The sequence below is a fragment of the Phoenix dactylifera genome, chromosome 12 (genome assembly GCF_051530095.1).
Source record: "Phoenix dactylifera cultivar Ajwa chromosome 12, Ajwa_hap1_PhDact_Kaust_v1.1, whole genome shotgun sequence".
NCBI lineage: Eukaryota > Viridiplantae > Streptophyta > Magnoliopsida > Arecales > Arecaceae > Phoenix > Phoenix dactylifera.
In genome coordinates this window covers 11,323,508-11,338,722 of record NC_143201.1, presented here as the reverse complement: position 1 = coordinate 11,338,722, position 15,215 = coordinate 11,323,508, and positions in this window count along the sequence as shown.

Genomic DNA, 15,215 nt, shown 5'->3' with positions numbered 1-15,215 from the left:
AAAGTAGAAGTCAACTCGATAGCGAGAACTGTGCCCCTTGAACTCTTCAAGGCCCCTTCCTTAGTTACCAACATATTTAACAATTTCGTCTTGGTGCATTCAATCTTATGCTTGCTTATTAGCTCATGGACTATTGAAGAACCTAAGAGCTCCTCTAGAGGTAGCACATTCAGATCCTTTGCTTCTTGGATGGCAATTACCTTGGCTTCCCACATCTTCCATAAAGATCTAAGAATTTTTCTTACCAGTTCACTATTAGTACATGTTTTACCTAATTCTTTCAATACGCTAACAATAAAAATGAACCTAGTAAACATTTTTACGATGGTTTTTCAGGTTTCATCTTAAATAGTTCATATGACTAACATGCTTATTTTAGATTCCTTAACCTAATTACTACCTTCATGGAGGTTACTTCTAGCCTACCTTAGATTTCTTTTGCAGAGATGGATATTGATATTCTATTGAAATCGGATGCATCTAGAGCACGGTACAGAGTGTTCGTAGCTTTAACATTGAGTTGAGCCATTCTCTTATCATTTTTATTCCATTCACTTTTGTGTTTGTGATGCAAAAATAAAATTGTTCTCCCAAGTGCAGGAGAATCGTACAAGTAGTAAAATCTCGGGAGTACGAGGTCGAATCCTCAGGAAACGAAATATTTATAAGATTATTTAGTATAATTTTAGATTAATTAATTTAATAAATTTGTGGATTAAGATGATGTTTTGATTTTCAGAAATTAAAAGCAGAGAACAATATATCAATAAACAAAGTTCGATGAAATAAAGATGGTAGGGATCTGGAATCCCCCTTGATGATATTGCATCCAAGAAATAAACTCTATAGTTCTTGATTAAAAATGAATGGTAGGATAGATCTAATCATGGTATATGTTTCATGAACATATGAACTCAATTTCTAAGCATTCGTCGTGCTTTCTACGTCTACGATGAATCAAATACTAAAGCAATCCATATATCAATAATCATAATCCATTGAAGAGCTATCTACGAAATAACTATGCATGGATCAAAAACATATCAGTAAATATAATTCATTCAAGGCAAAAGTTTAGAGTTTACTTCAAAGAGCAATACATCAAAGGTTCCTCCATCTCCCTCCCTAAGAAATCAGCCCTCCATAATCATAAAAGAAAACTCCCTTTTTTTCTTTTCTTTTTTCTATTCTTTTTGGAAACAGAGCATGCTCTGTTTCCCTTTGTTCTTTCTTTTCTTTGAATAACAGGACTCTCCTCTATTTTTTTCTTTGAACCCGAGAGAGCTTCCTTCTTCCCCCACTGAGAGAGACTCATATGTCCCGTGAGAACCCTCCAGCTTGCACGGGAATAGGCGCGGACGGCTGGGATTTGGAAGGGGACGCGAGAGATTCGCACGCGGTGGAGACACGTCGGCTGGATGAGGCTGTGGATGCGGGAGAATCGGATGCGGAAACGAACGGGAAGAGCATCCTTAGCCAGCCGCAAGATCCCGGACACGGAATGACTGGGAGAGGCTGGATCACACGCGGACGCTGGGAGCTGATGTGGCTGGAACTCGGATGATTGCGAATCCGGGAGGCTGCAGTGGCCTGGAGGATCCGATCGTGGATGGATCGCGATCTCTTCCCCGCTGGAATCATAGACTCGGATGATGCGCTGGTGGGGAGAAAGATCCGAGAGCGTGTGATCTTGCTGTGACGCTGGAATGGAGATGCTCGGGATCGGAAGGAGGTTTGGAGCTGGGATCACGGTTGCTGGGAACTCGGGGGAGCTGGTTCATGGACGTGGCATGCTGGGAAGCGCGGACGAGATCTGAGATCACGGACGCGGGGAATTTGCACGCGGACGCGGAATGTCTGGGATCTGGGACTCGTGGAAGAAGCTGAACCATGCTGGGACTCGGCTGCTTGGATGCGTGGGTGATGAACCTGGATGGCTGGAATTTGCTGGGAGGGTGCACGCGTGGATGGATGAACTTGGATGGAAAAAAGGAAGGCTCGTGGACGTTGTGATATGGGCTCGGCTGAAGCACGGATGTGTGCAGGATTCCTTCAAATGGTCTTAGTCGAAATGGGGAGGACATGCTGCTGCTGGATGTGGCTGCGCCTAGCCGGCTAATGCTCCTTCTAGTGTGCAACTGGGACTGACCTCATGTGGTTGACTAGTCACCTACTATGATGCATCTTTTTGAACCCAATGTGCATTTTAACTTTGATTTCCGATCACCTGCACCCCACAAAAATATAATATTAATACAGCACTTCTATCATTATTTGTTAGTAATAATACTAATTTAAGTGATGTGTAGATCACACTTTGTGCTCTCATGAGTTTGGTTACTACATTGCCATCAACAAACTTCTACGGTGTGTAAGGGTCATTAACTATGACATTTCATATATCATGGTCTAGGTCTTGAATAAAAATTCTCATCCTGGCCTTGTAGTATGTATGGTTAGACCCGCTAAATAAAAGAGGTTTGTTGGTGGACTGCCCATAAGCTAGAGATGACCCAACCGGGATTGCTATTCTGATTTTTAACTCTTGATAGTTAAGTCAATGAGAGGACAATAGAGCACCGAGCTCTAATACCAATTGTCACCTAATAGCACCGCAAGAGGAGGGATTGAATTGGGTTTCTTTTACAATTAAATTTGCTTTTAAATAATTAGAAAAATGCATAGAGATTGCAAACAAACTAAAAATCATCTGGAGTGAAGCAAAGTATGAGTAATCCACTCCTTCCCTACACAATTTTGCATCTGACTAGGGAAACAATGCCAACAAAATTGGAGACAGCTTCTCACCTGCTCAGCTTCCAATAGATCCATGAGAGGTTGACTCCTATAAAGTAAGACAACTCCTCATAGAGCTTCCTGTATCATTCTTACTTTTTGAACACTAAGGCAATTTAAACTAATGAGTAACTTCTCAAATATTTTGTTATCATCAGAATCAATTCCTTTGTGTCAATAGAATACAATTCAATTAAATTTCTTTTTTCTACCACTAAATGCCCAATGTTAGTACAATTGAATTTTCCTGCATGCTTTTTTTTGTGAATGTTTGGAATTTTTTTGTATGTAAACATGTGTAAAATTCCTTTCTATTTTTGCATATGAGCATGATTTTTTTTTAGTGGAACTATTTTGTGCATACAAATTACTCAACACCCAATTTTCTTTCTTTTGTATGTTTAGATTTCTTTTATTTGAATTTAATTTAGTTAAGTTTATTTATTCTACTACTAAAAATCTAATTTTAGTATGATTAAGTTTTCTTGCATGCATATTTTTGCAATTTTCTTACATAAAAATTTGAATATTGTCGGCACAAATTTAAATTGTGTAAAAATCTAGAAACCTAATTTTTGTATAATTTAATAATTTTGTGTGTGTGTGTCTGTGTGTGTGTTTTTTTTCTTCTTTTTTTTTTGCAAGCGTGAGATTTTTTGTGCAAATTTTTTTTTCTGGCATGGGTTCCAAAAATATCTCAATTTCTTGTGTAAAATTCTTTTTCTCATGGAACTTCCAAAAATGTCCCAATATTTCTAGGAATTCTTTCTAATTTTCATGAATTTTGGTGAGGAGTCTAAATTTCTCTCTCATTTCTATTTTAATAGGTATATATATCAAGATTGAGGTATATATATATATTGAGAGTGATTATCCATACCTATATTTCTATTCACCGAAAAATATGGAAACTGTTGCTGGAAATTGGACCCGGGGGCGGTCATCGGTCGAGGAGGGGGAGCGGCAGGTGGACACAGGGGAGCGGCGGTCCGTCGGCGGGCGGCGTCCTCCGTCGGGGTGCCTGCAGAAAAGCCGGTGGCCGGATTTTCAGGCGCCGGCCCTCCGATGTTTAAGTCAGAGGGGGGGCAAGCTGTGTTTGAAGGAGAAAGAGGAGAACAATATTTTTTTGAGTTTTCTGTGTCCAACCCCCCTTTGAGGAGCAAGGGTTCCCTTTTATAAGGGGGTCGGTTTACCTGTGATGTGATGGGGCGAGACCGTTGTACGGCTCGGCATGTTGCTTGGACTGGCACACGATCGGGTGAATCATTGCATTGATGTCGGAGATGAGGCCGTCGTACGACCCGAGCTGGCACGCGATCGGGTGAATCATTGCATTGATGTCGGAGGTAAGGCCAAGATCAGAGACTTCTCATGGTTGACTGGACTCTGCTGAGCTGATTTGCCGTGGAGAGCTGTAGGTCCGTAGATAATAGGAGCCATGCGCATTAATTGTTGAGTAAGCCGGAGGTGCACATTAATTGTTGAGTAAGCCAGAGGTGCGCATTAATTGTTGAGTAGGCCGGAGGTCCGCATTAATTGTTGAGTGAACCGGAGGTTTGCAGAGGTCATGCGCAATAAATGCTGGGGCAGTGGCAGGATATGGCCCTTGGCCGGACCTCGGAGGGTACGGCCGTAGTAGGTGGTCGATAAGAATAGACCTCGGGTGTCGAAAATTCTCCAGGTCGGAGGTTCTGAGGTCGGACGTTCCGAGGTCAGATGCCGACTTCGGTTGTCTAAGGTCGGCGGTTATGCGGCTTCTTAGGGGCGGGGTTACTATATTGCTGGGGAAAAACCGTATTCCCCCCAACACTACCCCCCGACTTCCGAGTTCGAGCAGCTTGCAAGCTCGGATGCGGGAAGTAGAAATTGTCATTGTGGTTATTGAGGTCGAAGAGAATCACGTCCGCACCCTTACGCGTCTTGGAGCTTTTATAACGGAGTCTGCGCCCTTTAGCGCTACGAGGTCGCTTTAGACGGCGAACTTACAACGGGGTCTGCATCCTTACGCCTTCCGAAGCAGCTACAACGGGGATGGCGCCCTTTGGATCTCCGAGATCGCTTCGTACGGCGTACTCATGATGAGGGTCCCTGGGCCCGATGGGGCGGCGCCTCAATCTCGTGGTCGAGGCCCCCCTCATATGTAGGTATGCCATTTCGCGCTTCAAAATGAACACGCAGCATGATTCGAGGTCGGATGTTTCTGATCTCGTATTGGCAAAATACTGATCTAGGGAGGCTGAGGTTACATCGGCGCTCCACGTATCCCTGAGGCTTATTAAATGAAGGGAGCGGGGGTGACGTCCGCTCGTCTTTCGAGGTGGTCCGGTTTTGCGGACCCATGATGAGGCCGTGAGATCCGATGGGACGGCGCTTCGATTTTGTACCCGACTTATTGATCCGGAGTGAATGCGGTGCTTCGGCTTCCGAGGCCGACACGTGGCGCAATCCAGACGGGGGGTGGGAACCGAACCCGCCGATCTGGGCCGTCAGGGGGGTCTATATAAACCCCACAAATCTGTCCTAAGAGTTCTATTTGGTTGCCTTTCATTTTTGCCGTTTCCTCCTTCGCTCCACCTTTCGACCAAACCTTGCCGACGGTGCCCGGAGCGATTTCCGGCGACTTTCCCGTAGGTTTCCACCCTGTGTTAGCTAGGGTTCCTCTTCCTCCTCCTCCTTACTTCCTTTATCTTTAGTTTATTTCATTTCTCTGTAAAATGGGTCTCGGTCCAGAGGAAGTAGGGTCGAGTTTGTCGGGGGAGGAGTTGGAGTTAATCCGCTCCCGGTTCTTCTTCCAGCCCGGGTTTCGTCTCGAAACTGCGGGACCGGAGGATAGGGCGACGCGGCCGCCCCCAGGTCGGATCGCGATCCACCGCGAGACGCTCTGGGCCGGCCTGCGGTTTCCTGTTCACGAGTTCGTGAACAATTTGCTGGTAGAGTATCAACTCGTCCCAGCACAGCTTGCTCCGAACTCGTGGAGGACCATAATCGGGTTCTTGTCCTTGTGTCTTGCGCACGGGATCCCGACCTCGGTGAGTGTTTTCCATCGGTGTTTTTTATTAAAGAAAAACTCGGCGGATGCGGGGTGGCTATACTTCGCCTTTCGGGGCGGTATGTCACTCTTTCAGGGCGCCCCTTCCTCTATTCATGAGTGGAAGGGGAAATTTTTCTTTCTTGGGTCCGAGGTGCCGTGGGGGTTCAACCCGAGGTGGGGGCACCCTCGGTTGAAGGCTCTCAATAGGCTCTCCGAGCCCTCGGGGAGGGAGCTGAGGGTCTTGGACTCCCTACGGGCCCTCGAAAAGGGATTCAACCTAACCGAGCTCCTACGGAAGGACGCCTTGGCGAGCGTGGGCTTGAGTTCGGCGCGCCCCGAGGGTAAGAGTAGTCGCATCGCTTTGTTTTTATCTGTTTTCTCTTCTCACTAACATTGGTCTGACACTTGAGAAAATTTTTGGTTTCAGACATCCCTCACATGCCGACCAGCAACACGTCCCTCTTCTCTCGATTGAAGAGGCGGGAGGCCGAGGCCGGGGGGGCTATTCCCCAACCTCGGAAGAAGTCGAGGTCGACCGGTGCTTCCACATCGGCCGGGACGGGAGGCCCGGAGGCGGGGGCCTCCATAATTGATCAGGGGCGGACACGGGCCGCCGGTGACGCGGGCCCAGCGGCCCCTCCTTGTCCCGCCCCCGTCGCCCAGCGGGAGGGGCCGACCGTAATCCGCTTACGGCGCCCGGGGCCTGAGCCGACCAGAGGCCCCGAAGTCAGCGGCCCCGAAATCCCTAGCTCGGACGAACCGAGCTCTTCAAGGGTTTCTAGGGAGGAGTCGGCCGAGCCAGGATCCCCACTCCTCGAGGGGAGATCGACCATCCACGATGCCGATGTCGCACGCGCCGTATTTCGGCGTGCGATGCTTCCAGCAGACCGGGCCGAGTTCCGAAACTTGCCGCTGGAAGAGGTTGTCGACGGTACTTACCGCAATACCGTTCGGATAAGCTATTTTCCCAATTTTCCTTAGACTACTGGCGAATATGTTATGTTTTTCAACTCGTAATCACTTTACCCTTTTTTCCTTGCAGCATATCCACGAAGTCGACACCCTGGTATTCATCGCCCAAGGGTGTCAAGAAGAGACTCGGCAAGTCAGCCGGCAATTGAAGCTGGCTAAGAAGAAGATTGCCGAGTTGGAGGCGACGCTGGCCGAGGCCGAGGCACGGAGGGAGGCCACTAAGGCCGGGCGCCTAGCAATGGTCGAGGTGCTTGAGAAAGAGAGGGCTGCCCACTCCTTGGCGAAGTCGGCCTTGCGTGCCTCGGAGGCGTGCCTAGGGGAGGTCCAGTCTGAGGTCGCAGGCCTCAGGTACGAGGGCGGGGTCCTGCGCCTCAAGATCGAGCAACTAGAGACTCGGGAGAGGAGGGCACTCGAGCGGGCCGAACATGCCGTAGACTCTTTCAAAGAATCGGAGGAGTTTCGCAACATGTTAGAGGAGGAAACCGTCGACGGGTTCCTCCGGGGCTTCGACAACTTCCGAAAGCAGATGGCTCGGATCTGCCCCCAGTTCGATCTTTCAACAATTCGTCCGAGGATGAGGCTGGGTTACAGCTCCGATTCGGACGACGTTCCCGCCGTCCTGGCATCCGAGGCGGAGTCGGATGAGTTGGGCGCAGCCGAGCCTGCGACGGTGGTGGCCGAGTTGGAGGGCGTTCCCGAGGCACCCGCCGAGGCTCCCGCCGCAGACCCCGAACCCGTGCCCGCTGAAGACCCTCCAGTCATCACCATAGATGACCCCGAGGGTGACGCTGACGCAACTGCCGCCCCTTAGGATTTAGATTCATTTCTTCTTTCCATTGTAATCAAGGTCGACCTTCAAACTTTTGAATGGTCGACCTCCAATTCTGTACTTAGCCTTTTGGCATTTCATTAATGAAGAATTCCTTTTGTCACTTCGTGTTTATCTTTCTTTGTCTTCCTTTGTTGTAAACGAGGCCGGGATTTTAACTTATCGTTTTACCGGCTTTCAACTTTGTATCTTAGCTTTCGAGCTGTTTAATAGAGGCGTGTTTCTTTTTTGGCTATATTTTCGCTTTCCCAAGTTCTGATCATACTAACCAGAGGGAGCTCCGAGCTTAAGTTCTTAGGAAATCTTTCAAGTCCTATAGCTCGGACTTGAAGATCGCAGAGGTCGCCATGTTTGGCTTTTAGGTTTTTGAGGCACCGAGCTCGGGCCTTAGACCTCCAAGCGGGGCCGTGCTAGACTTGCATAGGCCGCTATCTGGGGGTCTAGCCGGGCTTTCGAGCTCGGCTTTCGGACCGTAGGACCATAAAAAAGGTTGGTGCTGTCCCCCAAAGGGGAGCATGAGCTAACAATCAAATCGTCGCCAGGGTTTTCACAATTATCGTCCTCGGACCTTGCCGAGGTTTCGGTAAGCGGGGTCGGAATCTTTAGAGAATACCTCGGCCTTTTTGAACTCAATCAGTACGCCCGCGGTCGAGGTTATCTTCATAGGTCGACATTGGAGTCTGTGTATGGGGGCCGAGTTGGGCCCTAGTTTACGAAGACTTACATAAGTTGTCGTGGAGGTTCAATAGACGGAGTATGCATAAGGTCAGTGGGAGATTAGTCTTAAACCGACTTGTAGGAGCAATCCGACTTTGGCCAAAATAAGGTCTCGACTTTAATCGAGATTTTGCTAGCAACGCGTAGATAAATATGACAAGGCGAGCATCGAGTGGGATGTACCTCTTGCATTTCTAAAGTTGTGCTCCACGTAGCGGAGTGGGTTGCCTTATTTCCTTGCCGACTTTTGGAGTCATTCTTTGACTTTCGGAGAGCTCGGGCTTCTTACGGACCCGATGGCGCCCGCCGAGGTTGAGGGGGTTTGAGAATGCTCCATTAATCTGCGACTCTTCTCGAGGTCGAGGGAGTTTGGGACTCTACGGTCGGCCCGACCTTAGTCAAGGAATCTTGCGTCAGGTCGATGGGTCTGGAAACGCTCTATCGACCTGCGACGCTTTCCGAGGTCGAGGGAGTTTGGGACTCTACGGTCGACCCTCGGGGCATCCCGACCTTAGTCGAGGAATCGTACGTCAGGTCGATGGGTCTGGGAATGCTCTATCGACCTGCGACGCTTTCCGAGGTCGAGGGAGTTTGGGACTCTACGGTCGACCCTCGGGGCATCCCGACCTTAGTCGAGGAATCGTACGTCAGGTCGATGGGTCTGGGAATGCTCTATCGACCTGCGACGCTTTCCGAGGTCGAGGGAGTTTGGGACTCTACGGTCGACCCTCCGGGCATTCCGACCTTAGTCGAGGAATCGTACGTCAGGTCGATGGGTCTGAAAATGCTCTATCGACCTGCGACGCTTCCCGAGGTCGAGGGAGTTTGGGACTCTACGGTCGACCCTCGGGGCATCCCGACCTTGGTCGAGGAATCGTACGTCAGGTCGATGTGTCTGGGAACGCTCTATCGACCTGCGATGCTTTCCGAGGTCGAGGGAGTTTAGGACTCTGCGGTCGACCCTCGGGGCATCCCGACCTTAGTCGAGGAATCGTACGTCAGGTCGATGGGTCTGGGAACGCTCTATCGACCTGCGACGCTTTCCGAGGTCGAGGGAGTTTGGGACTCTACGGTCGACCCTCGGGGCATCCCGACCTTGTCGAAAAATCTTGCGTCAAGTCGATACTTTATCGTCCTGCGACACTTTTCGAGGTCGAGGGAGTTTGGGATTCCACGGTCGAGTCTCGAGGCATCCCGATCTTAATCGAGAAATCTGAGGATCACAAACGACCCGACATTAGAAGAAATAATCATAATTATTGGAATGGACGAATCATTTGTAAAAAGGAGACTGAGTCCATGTTCCTGATTGTCTTGAACCCCTAGGGGTTTCATTGGTAGTACATTCGTAGATTCTCGGAGTTCCAGCTTCGCAAAATTGAAGTCCCTTCGAGGGATTTCAACTTGTATGCTTCGGGTCGTTGTACTCGGGCGATTTGTTACGGCCCTTCCCAATTTGGGGCGAGCTTTTCCTGCTCAGTTGGCTGTGAAGCCTCGGCTCTCCTGAGGACGAGGTCCCCTACTTTGAAGAGCTTGGGCTTGGCTCTGGAGTTGTAGTATTGGGCCGTTTTCTGTTGGTATCTTGCCATACGGACCCGGGCGATCTCTCGTGTCTCTTCAACGAGATCCAGATTACTCCTGAGTCGGGAAGAGTTGGAGTCGGGGTCGTAGTGTTCCACCCTTGAAGAAGGGAGGCCGATTTCCAGCGGGATGACAGCCTCTGTGCCATACGCTAGGTTGAAGGGGGTCTCTCCTGTGGGCAATCGAAACGTGGTCCGGTATGCCCAGAGGACGTTGTACAAGTCCTCGACCCACTGTCCTTTGGATCGATCAAGCCTGGCCTTGAGTCCCTGCAAAATGGTATGATTAGTTACCTCAGTTTTCCCGTTTGTCCGGGATGGGCGACCGAGGTGAAGCGGTGGTCGATGCCGAGCTCGGAGCAAAATTCTCTGAAGTGGACGTTGTCGAACTGCCGACCATTGTCAGATATAAGGATTCGGGGGAGTCCGAATCTGCAGATTATGGACTTCCACATGAAGTCCCGCATCTTTTGCTCGGTGATCCGGGCTACAGGTTCAGCTTCAACCCATTTGGTGAAGTAGTCGATGGAGACGACCAGAAATTTTCTTTGCCCGGTGGCCAGAGGAAAGGGCCCCAGAATGTCGATCCCCCACTGGGCAAACGGCCAGGGGGCGATGATTGAAGTTAGCAGGGCCGAAGGTCGACGTTGGATGTTAGCGTTCTGTTGGCACCGGTCACACTTCCGAACGAAGTCCGTCGCATCCTTCTGGAGCGTGGGCCAGTAATATCCTTGCCGCAGGATCTTATGGGCTAACGCCCGACCTCCCAGGTGATTTTCGCAAATTCCTTCATGGACCTCTCGGAGGGCATAGTCCGCCTCAGAGGGGCGGAGACATTTGAGAAGAGGAGAAGTAAATGATCGATGATAGAGCTTGTTTTCATATAGGACATACCGGAAAGCTTGGCGCTTGATCCGGCGAGCCTCTGTCTCATCATGAGGAAGGGTTTCGTCCTGGAGATAGCGGACGAACCCGTCGATCTAGCTCGGCTCGAAGTCGATGCACATGGTGGGTTCGGGTTCCTCCGTGCTGGGTGTCTGAAGATGCTCGAGCGTTGTCCCCTTGGAAAGCTCGTTCATGCGGGAGGTCGCCAGTTTGGACAACTGGTCTGCCCTGAGATTCTCCGCTCTAGGAATGTGCTAGATGCTGAAAGAGCCCAAGGCAGACGTGAGTTCCCGCACTTTTTGGAGATATTTCTGCATTGATGGCTCTTTTGCTTCAAAGTCTCCCTGGATCTGGCTCACTATCAGCTGGGAATCGCTGAAGGCCTTCAGGTCTTCCACTTTCAGTTCCTTCGCCAATTTGAGCCCGGCAATGAGAGCCTCATACTCTGCCTCGTTATTTGAGGCCGGGAATTCGAGGTGCAAGGCTTGCTCGGCCACCACTCCGTCCGGGCTGGTGAGGATGAGTCTGGCTCCGCTACCCCCCGAAGTTGACGACCCGTCCGAATGTAGGACCCATGGTAGCCTCGGGGTTCCCCCCATGGATGCAGACGGTAGCTCGGGGTCGTCTGGCAGGGTGCATTCCACGAGGAAGTCGGCGAGTATTTGAGCTTTAATAGCCGGCCTGGGCCGATATTCGAGGTCAAATTTCCTGAGCTCAACCGCCCATTTGGCGATCCTCCCCACATGATCTGACCTTTGCAGTATTTGCTTCATAGGCTGGTCGGTCAGTATGACTATTGTATGAGCTTGAAAATAAGGCCGGAGTCTCCGAGCTGAGATGATAAGTGCAAAAATTGTCTTCTCAAGTTTTGAATATCGGGTCTCAGCATCCCTGAGGACCCGGCTGATGTAGTAGACCGGCTTTTGGAGCTTGTCCTCTTCCCGGACCAGGATCGAGCTTACTGCGACCGGGGAGACGGCCATGTATAAGTAAAGAACTTCGTCCCGCTGAGGCTTGGTGAGCAGCGAGGGGAGGCCAGAAGGCTCCTGAGCTCTTCAAAGGCCTGCTGGCATTCTTCTGACCACAGGAAGTCCTTAGGCCGCTTAAGGATCTTGAAGAATGGGAGGCAGCGCTCAGCCGATCGGGAGACAAATCTCCCCAAGGCGGCAACCCATCCGGTAAGCCGCTGCACCTCTTTGACTATTTTCGGAGGCGTCATCTCTTGCAGCGCTCGGATTTTCTCAGGGTTGGCTTCAATTCTGCGCTGGGTCACTATGAAACCCAGGAATTTGCCTGAGGTAACCCCGAACGCGCACTTTGCCGGGTTGAGCTTCATTCGGTATCTCCTGAGCTTGGAGAACGTCTCATTGAGGTCAGCTACATGGTGCTCCGCCGCTCGGCTCTTCACCAGCATGTCATCCACATAAACTTTCATATTTCGGCCGATCTGGTCCTCAAAAATTTGGCTGACCAGCCTCTGATATGTGGCTCCAGCATTCTTCAGACCGAAAGGCATTACCTTATAGCAATAGGTGCCCTTGTCGGTGATGAAGGCCATCTTCTCCTCGTCTTCTGGCGCCATTCGGATTTGATTATATCCTGAGAAGGCGTCCATGAAGGTCAGCAATTGGTGTACTGAGGTGGAATCGACGAGCTGGTCGATGCTTGGGAGGGGAAAACTGTCTTTCGGGCAGGCCTTGTTCAGGTCGGTGTAGTCCACGCACATACGCCATTTCCCGTTGGCCTTTTTTACGAGGACTACATTGGCAAGCCAGTCTGGGTAGGAGACCTCCCGGATGAAGCCGGCTTCAAGGAGTTTATCCATTTCCTCGGCTGCAGCTCGTTGTCGTTCCGGGGTGGAGCCCCTTTTTTTTTGCTTTACAGGTCTGCTGGTCGGCTTCACCTAGAGTCTATGGACCATGACCTCAGGGTCAATTTCCGGTACGTCCGCGGGCGACCAGGCGAAGACATCAGCATTGTCCCGCAGGAAGCTGACGAGGTGATCCCTCTCGCGGACGCCAAGGTCGGAGCCGACCTGCACAGTTAGCTCGAAAAAATTTTCTTGTAGAGGAACTTGAACAAGAAGCTCACCGGGCTCTACTTGCTTCTTCCAGAGGTTGTCCCTCGCATCCAGGGTTTCTATGGGTAGCGAGGGGCCCGTTGCCTGAGTCGGCGCCTCGGTTGGTTGCTTTACTCTGTGAGCCGCCATGTAGCACTGCTTAGCAACCAGCTGATCTCCGCGGACCTCGCCTACTCCTTGGCCGGTGGGGAATCGCATGAACAAATGGCGAGTTGAGACCACGGCTCGAAGGGCATTTAGCCCTGGCCGCCCAAGGATGGCGTTGTAGGCTGAGGATAGACGGACCACAAGAAAGTCCATCCTCACAGTGCTTTCCTGGGGAGCGAGGCCGACCGTAACAAGAAAGCTGACCTCGCTCTCGACTGGGACCGAGTCTCCGGTGAACCCGACTAGTGGGGTATTAATTTTTCGTAGATGTCCTTCTAGCAACCCCATTTTTTGGTAGGCATGGTAGTACAAAATGTTGGCTGAACTTTCATTGTCAACTAGGACACGTTTTACATCAAACTTATTTACAATCATGGAGATGACCACAGCGTCATCGTGGGGGGTCTCAACCCCTTCCAAGTCCTCGTCCGAGAACGAAATGACTTCAGCAGTACGCGGGCGCTTCGGGGAGACTCCTTGGGCTGATCCTCCTACCGAGGCTCCTCCGATTACATTGATGGTGCCGGCGATAGGCCTGTTGTCGTCCGGATTTTTGGGCGGTGTGGCGTTTTCCGCTGGCCTCCTTTCCTCACGTCGGTTCCTTACGAACCGATTGAGTACTCCGCGGCGGATAAGCGCCTCTATCTCGTCTCGGAGCTGAAAGCAATCCTCCGTGTCGTGCCCGCAGTCTCGGTGGAAGCGGCAGTACTTCCTGGGATTGCAGGGAACTCCTGTATCCCGCATGGGAGGCGGAGGTCGGAAGAAATCCCGACCTTCGATTTCCATCAAAATCTCGGCCCGGGGAGCATTGACAGGTGTGTAATTCTCGTACCTCCCTGGGTACGTCCGAGGCCGTGGTGGGGACCTTGGTCGAGGTGGGGTCCTCCGTTGAGGTTGTCCCCGCTGCCGAGGCGGGCTCCTCAGTCGGGGGAGATTCTTCTCTCGACGGGGGGATCGGCTTCTTTGTCGGCCGCGCTCCTCGCGGCGTTTCTTCTGCTTCCTTGAGGCGGGCTCAATCGCGCCTCGCCTGGAGGCGATTGCCTCCTCGGCCTTTGCATACTTCCGAGCTCGGGCCAGCATCTCGGTGAAGTCGGCCGGGAAGCTCTTCTCGATAGAGAAGAGGAATCGATAAGAGCAAACCCCAGTCTTTAGAGCCGACATGGCTATTGACTGGTCCAGCTCGCGAACTTCCCACGTGGCGGCAGTAAAACAGTCTAGATACTCCTTGAGGGATTCCCCCTCCTTCTGCTTGATATCTAGGAGGGAGTCCGACGTCCGCCGTTGGCATCGGCTGGCAGCAAAATTGGTAGCAAACTGCCTGCCGAGTTGCTCGAAGGAAGATACCGTGCTCGGCTTTAGCCCAGAAATCCAAAGCCGAGCTGTCCCTCGAAGGGTCGCCGGGAAGGCCTTACAAAGTACGGCCTCCGAGGATCCTTGTAGGGCCATGAGAGCTCGGTAGCTATCCAAGTGGTCGAGGGGGTCGGTGATTCCGCTGTAGGGCTCCACTTGAGGCATCTTAAACCTCGCGGGGACCGGCTCATCCTCGATCTGGCGAGAGAAGGGGGACTTGGTGGTGAATTCAAAATCCCCCTCTTGTCTTGCCTTCTTGCTGTGGAGCGCTTCGATCTGGCGCTCCAAGTGTTCGACTTTCTTGTCGAGCTCCCCAACCCGTGGAATTGTCACCGTGGTTTGCTCTGGCTCACGGTGGTCTGGGGCTGATTCGGCTTCAGAGGGTTGGGGTCTTCTGTTGAGACCTTCCCCCGGCAGCTCTCTCTGGGGGGAGGCCCGCCCTTCGTTGTTGGCCCTCGAGGAGCCATGAAGATTCTGGCCTGGGAGAATCGGGCCATTGGGAGGAAACTCCGGCAAGACCTGGGCCTGCGGGGGAAGCGTTGGTAAGGCCTCCTCGCACCGCAGGCCTTGAACGGCAGCGGCCAGGGCCTGAACTTGCTGCACCAGAGCATTGAATTGCTCCGGCTGGACCTGGGGAACCGGGTCAGCCAGAGTAGGCGAATTCTGGACGGAGTGTCCAGGACTCTGTGGGGGACGCCGGAAGATATTGGAGGCTCCCTTACTTCTCAACTTCATGATCGCGACTCGGGCCCTTCCTCTAGCGCTAACTGTTGCTGGAAATTGGACCCGGGGGCGGTCATCGGTCGAGGAGGGGGAGCGGCAGGTGGA